Raw genomic sequence first — 12,354 nt, forward strand, 5'->3', positions numbered from 1 at the left:
CATAACTAACAACATACATTTTAATATGATGTTTTAAAAGCAATTTTATATCTAAAAAAACAAATGTTCTACATATTTTAATGGCAGCTTCAGTCGTTCTTTGATAAATCTGTTTATTCAGATTAACTTGTGAAATGGTCATGGGGGTTTTTCCCCTCCTAGCGAAGCACTTTGTCTTTTTTCTTATTGTCGTCATAATGCCTATTCACATGGCTGTGCATCTTGAAGAACCCATAAATTGAGGCAATAAAAGTGATGGATGGTGTTATTACAAAAAGAGAAAGGATCTCCTGTTAATTTACAATCGTTGAACATGTCCATGAATTGCTTCTTTTGTCAAAGTCTGAAGGTGCGGGTTTTAAAAAATGTGGAGATCAAAGGACTGAACATATAATGCATTGGTTTTTGATTGCTAAAGAATGAATATGCTTTAATGCAGGGAAACAATTACAACAATTAAGAACATGACTTACATCGCTTAGATCTAGACAGGAGAGAGCCACAGTAAAAGCAGCTCATAGGTGGGAAGAATGATTGTACTATCTGTAAATATGAACGCTGTCTTTGTACAGCAGCGGTTGGGGAAGATAACTGAGCTCTTTCATCCTTAAAAAAGTTAATGGGGAAAAAAAAACACTGAGCAGTCATTTAAATGAAGAATACATTCATACTTTTAGCTTGTGTGCTTTTCTTTTCAGAAAAAGTTTGCATATACAGTAAAAGACATTTTATTTCTTTTTTATATGCTAATTAACACAGCTGAGGTTAAATGCATCTTTCTCTAGCTAATTTAAAAGAGTCCTTCTTTAAGAAGGCTATGAATGAGGTGTGAATGGATTGCCTTTTAGGTACTTCCTTAACCGCACGCATGAGGGTTTCACAACCTGCTGGCTGAGAATGTGACAGAATGTGGCTTCAACCACAGGTGTTAACGTTGACCAGACCTGATTCAGACGAGGATGAGTCTCTGTGATGTCATCAGTCTGAGGCACTTGCCTCAGATCTGCCTTAGGGGAAAAATGCTGTTAAGTGCATCATATCCTAGCATCATTTACATATGTACTGAAGCAAAAGTCTTATCAGGTAGAAGTCACCCCACTGAACATGGCCCTATGCTTTGGATATTCCTGTTCAAGACTGTGCCATGTTACTGTGCCAGTGTGCTCAGGAGCTCTATATGAGTGCCAACTGACTATGCAGAATGACCTGGGTTGGTTGGGGGACTGGGGTGGGGGGTGGGGGGCACTATTTGTCCGATGGTTGGCTCTGAATCCCAGCTGCTTGAATTTCAGAGCTGCAGTGCCAAAAACAAAATCCAGAGCTTGGCTGTGCTCGCACTATCTTCATCACTTTGTCCCTGCAGAATCAAAAAATAAAGAAAATCAGTACTGTCTCATCCCTTTGCAAATGAATAAATATTCCAATGAAATTCTCAAAAAGAGCAGTAGCATAGTAGGACATCATTTGTAAAAGATTAGTAAATAGAAGACATATAAGGCGTTTTTTCCGAGTCTGTTTTCTAAGTCATTCTAGATAGCTAAGAGCCTCAATGACGGAATTTGAAAACATTGACCCCCAAGCAATGACACTTTGACCCGTTCTGTGGCCAGCGATGCACGTTAAGCATTAAAAACGACATATTATCCGAAAGGTAAAATGTGATAAACTTTTCTAAATGAAGTGTCTGTGTTTAAGAAAGAAAGGACTTCTCGTCAGTCTTCCTAATGGATATTAACGAAAAACCTCAGAGGAAATTGTTTTTATATCTAGCTCTTCCTTTCTTCTTTGCCAAAGACCTGCCTTCTCCTCGCCTTCACCACTCACAAGGGTCCAGAAACTCGGGTTGCCTTCACAGCCCCGGCACCCGCGCCTCGGTCAGTGATCACGAAGACTGGCAGTCATGCTCTCCTCGCACTGTCCCAGTCATTCATTCTCATTGGAGCCCGAGCGCCGATTAGAACGTGACCAACGAGAGGGGGCTCGTCGGCTCCTCTACCCTGTTGGGTTGTTCGCACTGGAATGACCCACGGATCTTATCCAGCCCGACTGTTTCTGGACAGAAACCAGGGAATCGGCTTCAGCAACATGGCTGGGTAGATTGTTCATGAATGAATGCAACCTCTCAGGCGCCCAGGCAGCCCCTGAGAACCCTGACGAGCTCGAGCCTGCGCCACCCTGGCCGTTTCTTGTCGCAGTGGGCTAGTGGCATCACCTAGGCCTCCAGTCCGCAGTGCCTGCCGCAGGCGTCTCGGCCCGGGCTCTGAGCAAGTGCCTTTTGTGGTGCAGTCAGGGGACCTCTGAAGGGTGTCTTCAGTCCTGCAGGGCGTTAGTGTCGTTGTCAAGCCCGTGTCGACTGAAATGCGAGCGTGTCAGGGGCAGGCAGGGTCATGTGAAACGCCTTCAAAACACCGGGTGGAAATGCTGTTATCCAAACTGCAAGGTTGAGAATATCAGAAATGATTTATCTGAAATATCATTGTCAGGAATACATAGTAAACAGATTCAGTAGTCAAAACAGCTGAGACTTTACAACCATAACAAATATCTATAAAAAGGGCCTATCTAACAAACTACAGATTAACACTTTTTTATGATGTCAATAGAGGAAGTCCAGCTCACTGCAATCGCACTCATGGAAGCTGAGATTGTCTGTATTATGTCTAAGAATATAGTTTTCTGCATTAAATAAATAATTTCATATTGTTTTTTTAAATGCAGATTTGAACCTAAATATTGCTGCATGGTGTCTAATATGCAATGTTTCATGTTCTGATTTTTGAATGGGCAGTTAACTTGGCACTTGGTAAACACACCAGTTTGGAAAAAAACAGATAAAGTGTAATGCCAAGAACAGCAGCTATGAGTCTTACCAGATTAATGAAGTCCATGTTGCTGCAAAGGGATCTTATTCCCTGCTGCCTGAACTTTGACTTCTACTTATGTCTATCTCCTGATAGTCACATGCCCAGTCTGAGTGTAGTTTCATATATCCATGTTATTTTTTTATTTTAGGTTTCTATTTCTTTCTTACATGTGTCTGATCTTTTTCTTAAGGCTTTATACTGCGTCCTTCTGTTGATAAATGTGCTGCTTTTCTATATAGTGCTTACAAAAACTTTTGAGATGCCTAATTTAGTTATTTCGCTGACTTTTCTATTTACTGAAAGCAGACTCTCCCCATCTTAAGAGCCAACCTTTGAAAATGGGGCTCTGTGATATGCTGTCACCATTGTTCTTTAGCTATAACAGTGCTTGCTTGTTATTCTCATCACAGAGAGTGGTATAAACGTATGCCTGCCGTATTAATTTAGGACTGTGGCCCACTGTGTTTAAATTTCTTTGACCAAGTCATTTTTTCAAGTTCATTCTTTTTAAGTTTAATAATTTTTCAAAACATATTTTCAAAAATACTGACATTGTTACTAGTTTGTTTTTATGGTACTTTTAAGTTTAATTATCTTTCTACTGGGCAAGATCCAGCTGGTATGCGCTTCCCAACTCCATTTGCTGAATTATAATATGCATGTCAAATGTATTCATATGAATTTGTGTTTAAATGGGAACTCCCCTGGTAGGATAATCATTTTCTTTGATGAAAAACAACAGAACTGAACTGTAATGAGAAAAAAAGACACCATCATTCACAAAGGTGTCTTTTCATCTCTCTTTGATCACATTCTCATCTCTGTCATCTTCAGGATGAGACAACCAGATGAACTATAGGGATTAAAAAAACCTTATCAAAGTGTCTTTAAACTTCAGTGCACATCTGCCACCCTTAGTTCAAAACTGCACAAAATACCTTGAATACTGCAAGTGTCTAGAAGAAGCAGATACAGTACATTTTGTCAAACTGCTGCTAAAAGCCTTTTGTTGTTAATGCATTTGAGCCCGTATTAATGTAGGATTTAGTAGTGGAAACAGTGCAGAAGTAGGGTTTTCCATTTTAGGTCATTCCACCTGTGTGTACCCAAAACGTATGCATCCCACAGCCTTTTGTTGTGTTACTAAAATCCATCATCCATCTTTCTGACAAGGAATATGTTTGAGTAATGGACGACTAAAGTCTATCCTGTCTACGAAACCTAAAAAGCTCTCCACCCTGAGACTGTTAAGACGTCCCCTCTGCAAGGATTAGTTCAGCCCAGCTGGTGGAACCAAGGAAATAATAATGTCATAAATACACTTTGCTAGCAAATCCAATGATAAAGGCATTTCCTCTTTAAGATGTGCAAGGAACATGTATTTTTCAGTTTGTGACCTCCCAGTAAAAAGTGTGAAACATGCTATACTGTGAATATGGTCATGCTTTCTTGACCAACTCAATGTATGTAGGAAAATCTAAACACTTAATATGCAGCACTTCAAGCTGTTTCATGCTATTGTATTTAATTCTGAATAATGGATGACTCTGTAAGTATTTTTAAGCTACTGCATCCATCCATTTCCTAACAGCTGTATCCAGCTCAAGATGGCAGAGGATCCAGAGCCTATTCTGCCAAGCAGCAGGCAAAAGGCAAGAGTCCCTCGCAGGACACACAGACACACCAGGGCCAGTGTTCCCAGAAGCCAACTGACCTACTGGTATGTCTTCGGACTGTGGGAGAAAACCAGAGCACCCAGAGTCCACAAACACAGGGAGAACATACAAACTCCAAACAGACAGCGCTCCAGAAACTGAACCCAGGGCCCCAGCGCATAAAGTCTGCAAATCTTTATTCAGCTTAGAAACACCGATGACATGGTAGAGCTCCTGCACACAGCTCAGAAAAGCTTCTCACCTGCACCCTTCTTAAAGGAGCCCTTGTGCTTCCCTGGCTCGGCTGGTTTCTGTACAGTCTGCACTTGGTTCAGGGGATCTGAAGGAGAGCCCTTTGCTGATGTGACTGACTGAAAAGATTCCACTGTTTTTGGTTTCATAGGGGGGTTTTCCCCATGAAGAACTTGATCTAGATTTTGATTAGAGCTCTCTGTCTTTATTCTGGCTTTTTCTGTGCGTCTTGTTTGTTTATGCATTGACAGGAATTTTGCATAGACTACATCACTGAGGACAGGAATGTGAGAAAATAAGATTTGTACTGTCCAGCTGTTATGTTTGGAGTGTGTGAAGACCTCGTACCTTTATTTTCACACATGATGCATGAGAAAAATAAGTCGTGGACCTACTTTATAATATCAGCTAGCATTGGACAGTATTTCTTTCAGCAGGCAAAAGAAACATTTGCCTTTGTATCTACATTTTTAACAAAACCCAGATATTTATTCCAGATACCCCACTGGTGGTGTCTAAAATAAGTTTCGCAAAAGAAGATAGAGAGAATTGCACACTGAAACGGCATCAGTTTGGTATCATTTTGCAAATCATAGTTGTCCATATTTTCCCACCTTCACAGGAAGGGTTTTTATCTATGAATATGAACTGAGGTAATGTAATGTGTAGCATTGCGTTTGAATATAGTCATGAAAACAGATTAGAAGCAAGTCCTTAAATAGCCATTTTTGAATTGCTGCCATTTATCTGAGAGAATTGCTCAAGCTTTTCTATGCCACACTTTAACACGTGTGATTACAGGGGCAGTGAGTGATCAGCCATTTGGAAACAAGTGAGGTTAAATTAGGACATGGGCTGTTGGCTGAACCATTTTTAGCATTCCATTGTTATCAATTAGTTATGCAAATACATATACAATAATTAACAGGGCTTTCGGCCAATCTTTCTTCTCAGCTTTACAGGAATCATATTTTTAGATGGTTTTAATTGTGCTTGGTTGTCATCATTCTCATCGGTTTTCGACCAGTTGATAACAAAACAATTTGGCTACGATTATGAGAGGAATTAAAACGGAACATGAATTATGTACAGCTGGGTGTTTCATCATTGATCTGTAGCATCTTCAGGACATTCCAAAACGAAAATGCGAGGAGCATGAAAACGTAACCCTTGATTACGCAGAAGGGGCTGCTCTGCGACATTTTCTACATGTTCTTGCGCTGCGAGATTAATCTGATCTTCTCCTTCTCACAGTCGATTTGTAAATGTGTTCCGACATTTTTTTGAATTTCGCCGCACCAATATACACGCTGCAGCAGCGGGACCGTCGGTGTGTAGCTCTGGCATGCCGATGGCTCCGATCACGGATATTGTCACAATTGCACATCCAGCGGTGTGAACTATAAGGAATTCTTCAAGAAACAATATTTTCCCTCTACCAAAATCCACAGCACCTAACAGGGAAATAAGTGCAAATAAGTGAGAAACAGGTTTTCTGTACAGGTCTGGTCTCTTATATTGTCTGACATTATTTAGCGCCTGCATTCAATTTTGGTCTGTCAGCTGCCACGGGATGACTATTAATGACTGGAAATATTTTCAAAGGCTGCAGACGACTTTGTTTAGCTACAAGCAGTTTCAATGCAATTTTTCTCCAGCCAGATGAAGGGCACAGTCAGTACTGAAATGTGGTCAGGAGACATCGCACCTGTGAAATCGGTTGTCATCACAGATGTTCATAACAAATAAGCCATGAATGGGAGGTTTAGTGGACCATTGTTTTGGAATTTTCTGATTACATAACTTTTAGCTTGTGGTTCCACACAAAGCCTGACTTTTTCCCATTAGTTTCAGCTCTTCATTTGCAAATTATTCAAATGATGCTTTGCTTCTGTGAAGGAGATGACAGTGATCCAGAACACAACCATGAAGTGATTTTTATTTTTCCTCCAAAAAAATAGCTAAAATTCAAATGAGATTTGGGAATTCTGTCTTTTTGGACATTTTCTACATGAGAACTAGAGTTATGAAACCTGAGGTATAAAATCAAAATGCTAAACTACCGATAACTCACTACTATGGTTTAAACTCAAAAAGTTAGACAAATATGTATGTTGAAACATACCACGCTTTGTAATAACATGTTGTATAGATTGTGTATTCTGATTTAATGATACACTTGTGCGATTTATTGGCAGAAGCCTTCCTGACTGATGAGGTCATTCATGCCACAGGATTAGTGAACCTTAAAGTCTGACCCAAGAATAGCTTGGGTGTCTACTGCTGACCCACAATGAGCAAGTACTGGAAGATCTGGGTATAGCAGCAACAGCTACTACTGACCGAGGCCGTTAGTGGATTAAAAAACAGCAACCTCAGTACATGCCCAAGATGTGAAAAGCATGTGTGGCAGTGATTACTAAGCTTTAGGAATGTAGAGATAATCTTTGAGTGTTAAAAAAATTCCATCACTCCTACAAATTGATATGACCACAGTTATGTGTTTGGTATACAATAAGAATTTCATGTATGCCTCCAAGAGTCTTTATTGCTGTACATCAGACATCACCACCAGGCTGCGCTTGGATGGTGTGCACGGTGTGACACAGGGGTTGCCTTCAGCTTGAAAACTTCCAGCTGCAGAGACAGCGAGGGCATGTCATAGTGAACCGACACGTGTTGAATAGCACACTGCACAATGGTAAAATTTGCTTTTCTTATGTCAGAGCAAACCCCTCAGGGTCCTAACATTTTGGGACAATAAAGACTTTGAAATATGTGCCCTGGAGAACTACTCTACAGTAACACAGATCACCCAGCAAAATAGCCAGGCAGCAAAAAGATGTGCATAATATAAACAGCTAGGAACGTTTAACCCTTACAAAGCACATTTACTGAGATTTGCTAAATGAAAAACACTTTTAAATGCAAAAGATATCTGGTGGCATTGTCTAACACTCTTCCAATGCTTATTAAACCATTAAGAGAATATTCACTGGACTTTTTACATCGTTAAATGTGCCTGTATAATTTGATACTAAACTGTATTTTAGGTGGTTTAGTTGTAAAGTCTATGATTGTTGTCCAGGACTTTGAACAGGATGCCAAAGGCTGTATTTTTGGCTAAACAAAACAAATTTATGTGGATGGTGTTTTTTTTTCAATCCCTCTGATCGGTTATGTTGGTTATTTTTACATCCCCCCTGAAACAGATGCCTCAATCTAAATAAATTATAACATTTTCTAATGAGATGGATATAGATCAAACGCTGATAGTTCTGCTTTGATTTCAAGGGCTCGCTCCTCCTCGTGTTTATCGTGTACTGTAGTGAGCTGGGTCCTGCACTCAGCCTGTGTCTGAGATATACAAGAAAATGTGCTCTGGCAGTTTGCTTGGGTCCACGGTGAGTTTAGTCTTTCTCCGCCCAAAGGAACACACCAGAAAGAGTATTTCCCAGAGCTAATGTCCACCCCCTTCCTCCCAAAGGTAGCACAACCCTAGCGTTTTTTTATTTGTGAGTGCCTCGCTTGCAAAGCATGTGTACGAGCACAGAAAGATGTTGGGTGGATCAAAGAAACTGCTGTGAATGGAAGTTCTATACCACCCTCTTCTGAAAGATAGATAATTCCAGATAAAAGCTGCCATTTGTACAACAGAAGCAACCATTGAAACACACCTTAAAATGGCATGTGTCTGTGAGTACGTTCAGTGATCCCTTTTGTACTGAGAGCCGTACCCCAGCTGCTAGTCCCCACAGCCTTTTCTGCAGTTTTCTCCTTTTCGCCGAACTTGTTTTGAGTAATAAAAAAGCTTGTCTGGAAGTGGAAATTTCAGCTCCCCACCCCCTTCACGTTGTTTCTCAGGTTGTCCTCATTGAAAATGCCTCTTGAATTTGTTTTTTCAGCAAGATGAGAGGAAGTCATTAGTCAGAAATAGTTTTCTTACCTCTGTGATACTGAGGGATAGAATAAAATTCTCAAGAGTGCTCGAGGCTGTACAGGTCATAGACCTGCACAAAGCATTTAAGGATGGTTTCACATATCCAGTTCGTGTACATTAATACAAGAAGTTTGGGTGACTGATATCTATCTGAAGCTTGTGAAAAATGTCTTTCACTGTGCTCCACTTGCTTGTATTTCTCCCAGTGTACTTAATTAAGTTCTAATAGTTACATTTTTACAAATATGATTTTCATTTTAAAAAAGGGTGCATAGCCATATGTTTCCCTCTGTTCTCTCTCTAGTGTGGCACTGTCTGAAATTTATTGTCTGAAATTTGAGTTGTTGTCAGCTAATGTGTAAGTTAACCTAAATATCACTGCATGGTGTGGCTCTATCCTAGATCAGGGACATGCTGTCTGTTTGCACACCTGCCTGTAACTCGAGCTCTTAATGCACTGGGGTGCTCTCTGTGCCAAAATCCCAGGTGCCCACCCAAAGAGAGAGGGTCTTCCCTACTTCCAGGCCAGGCTTCGGAGCTCCCCACTGAACCCCAGCAGGAGCTGTTTGAAGAGGGCTGAGTAGTGGATTGAGATGCCTTCTCATGATTGATGCCATCTTGTTGTTGCAAACTGGACCTTCTTTTCAGAACAGATAGAAATCCCTCACTAGTCATTTTTGATGTTCCAAGCCAATATATCACTGACTTTAAATCTCGACATCTACTAAGATTTCATATAGAAGAATTAGACTTTGTTCCTCTTTTCCTCTAAAAGGAAAGATACTGTATATCTCCTACTAGACAGCTTTTGGGGCTTTTTGTATTGCCTTTATACTTAGAAATAACTATTATAGGATTGATCAATTATACTGTTTCAGTACTTTTAATGGCTAGAAGAATGTATCTTTAAAGAGGAATTTCTAATTGTGATCTGTACTATTTATGTCCTCAGTTTCCGCATACTGTAGTAATATCCTGAGTGGGTTGTGTGTCACTTCCTCTGAGTTTAAGGTCCATGATGCAGTTTCTGTAGTTGTGGGTTAATCAAATTATACCCATGAGGTGAATTACCTTCTTTTAATTACTGTTTTGAGTTGCAATAATGTTTTTCTACCATGTAATGGGAATTTTAATTCATAAGCACTTAGTCACTTAGTTAGAAGTTTTTTTTTAATTTCTTGTTTGGCTTCTTAAAGTTCCACCAGGTGATTATGTGTTAATAATTACACTATGCAGCTTGGAATCAAAGTTACACTAGACAACAGCACTTCTTTCTTATGAAACAATAACTCCTTTCTGAGCAGCGTTATGTTCACATATTTCTTGCATTAACCTTCCTGTGCGAAAACAAAATTCTTCCTGATACCTTGTCCTAACTGTTCCTTTTCTTTTCAGATTTATTAAAGGGTTACCTGTGTTGTTTGTCTGACTGGTTAGTAAAGAATGTGCAGAATGTTCCTCCAACTTTAACAATACACATATTTAGATGATATCAACAACACAAATCTCACAAAAGCTCATTCTCCTTACTTACTAATTGTTTTGTGGTGCACTATTGCTTTGCAGTGAATCGTGGGTACAGTTTACATCTTCTTTTCATGCAACAAGGTGTCTATTCAGGAGAAACATAAAGATTGGATTACTAGTGCTGTGTCAACATGTCCATCAGAAAAGTCCCACACTCGATATGTTTCTCCATATCAATGTTGCCCTTCATAATGAAGACATCTGATAAATAGGTCAAGGCGTAATATCTACGTTAAAGAAAATATTACCACAAAGCTATAAACTTGCTAGCTTCTTTAATTTATTGATAATTATAAATATGAAAAATATTAAAAATCTGAACTGAGTACACTGTTCACTTCAACATAAATATAAATAGTAACGTCCTTTAATGTCTCAGGGAGAAAGTTATGCTTGTTATAGTCATGTTAAAAAGTTCTCTCCATGTTTGTTATATTATTTTTTTGGTTATCACAGTAAGCACAAGGTAATAAGATGCTCTTTAGAGTAGTTTTCTAGTTTCAGTGCTGATCTTGTCAGTAAGTGCTGATCTTGTTTTGTGCACAGAAATTTGCTTATCTGTTCATATCATGAATGGTGAACAGTTTGGGATATTTGATGTCAGATGTAATACTGGAGTTGCAAATTATTTTTTTATATACATGTTTTAAGGATCAGAGATGTAATTCATGTACATTTGCTTAGTGTAGAGTTTTGCAACTACAATCAACCAGACTCCCATACTAATTCTTGGGGAACAAGCTAATCAGACATGTTGTTGAGGCTGATATCCTGGGATCAATTAACCAACAAGTATCAGACAGGCCCGTTGAGCCAAGTGACCTCCTCACATCTGTAGCAAATGTTCTTATGTTCTTATATTCTTGTGTTTTTAAAACAGTCAGTGATGACCCTCTCCAACAGAGAAAATTAAATCTGAAATAATAAAAAGAACCATCTTTTTACACTTCCTCTCTTGATGCACCATCTCAAAGCACAATCGCACCTAATTCTACAACAAAAGACAAAGCTACAGTATAACATCAAATGTTTTGAAACATTTACATTAGATCATATGGTGAAGTTCACTGAAATGAATGGTAATAATCACAGAAGCAGAAGATTCTTCTAGTTTAAACTATGCTGAAGGACATTCTGGTGAGTGAATGAATAATAGCCAAAGACTGTTTAAGCCCTGCGAACAACTATCCTAATAAGGCCTTTCGATGCAGGCTTTCTGGAGAAGCTCTTTTAATTTGCATAAGTAAGCATGAGTTGTTGTTTTTTTTTTCAAATTAAAGATCAGAATATTAGCATGTAGCAGTGCTTCAGGCTCCTGGCTTGAGGGGATTAGATGCTCAGCAAGCTGTAGGGTTCTTGATGGTGAATTCTATGAGGATCTCCAGTAAAACATCTTACAGTTGAGAAACTAAATACTTGGAATTTGTGCAGCGGGTCTCCAAATGCTCTGCTAACTTTACTATACTTAACGTTTGTTTGAAATCGTAGAAGGTAAAATAAGCAAAACAATACTTGTCAGTATAGAAAAGATCATGTCAAGCTATCAATGTGAATAATGCCAATTTTGGGCTCCATATACAGCGTGGCATTAAGGGTGTCTTTTCTCTTAATGCTTTCACTTTCACTTAGTTGATTTTTAGCAGCAGGTGCAAGTTTAAAAAAAACCCTCTTGGAATGTTGTCAAAAGTGGACACTGAGTCATGTCACATGGAGCTCAAAGAGGAAGATGTCATCATCAGAGAGATAAGAGGTTCCTCCCACTCCAGCAATACTGTCTGTCAATTAAGCCCAAAGCACTGTCTTAATGTCAAGCTTGCAGAGTCCCCTGGAACACCCTGAAAATGCGAGATACTGTCAGCATGTTTGCCGCACTGCTAGACGTCATTTTCAAGAATACAAAACATAGAAACCACACAAGAGCATCTCTAATCCAATATCGAGTTTTTCAATTGCGCCAGATAAGTCATTCCATGACGAGCGCTCATTTGCCATGAGCACCTGGACACCGGTTCACACAGCAGGGCCCAGGCAGCAGCGGTCTGAGTGAGGTGTCTTGCTCAAGGGGATAACAGCATGGCCTCCACCCTGGAGTCCCGAACCACTGCTCCACAACACT

This window comes from Atractosteus spatula, chromosome 13, assembly GCF_055471065.1.
Source record: "Atractosteus spatula isolate fAtrSpa1 chromosome 13, fAtrSpa1.hap1, whole genome shotgun sequence".
NCBI classification, from domain to species: domain Eukaryota; kingdom Metazoa; phylum Chordata; class Actinopteri; order Semionotiformes; family Lepisosteidae; genus Atractosteus; species Atractosteus spatula.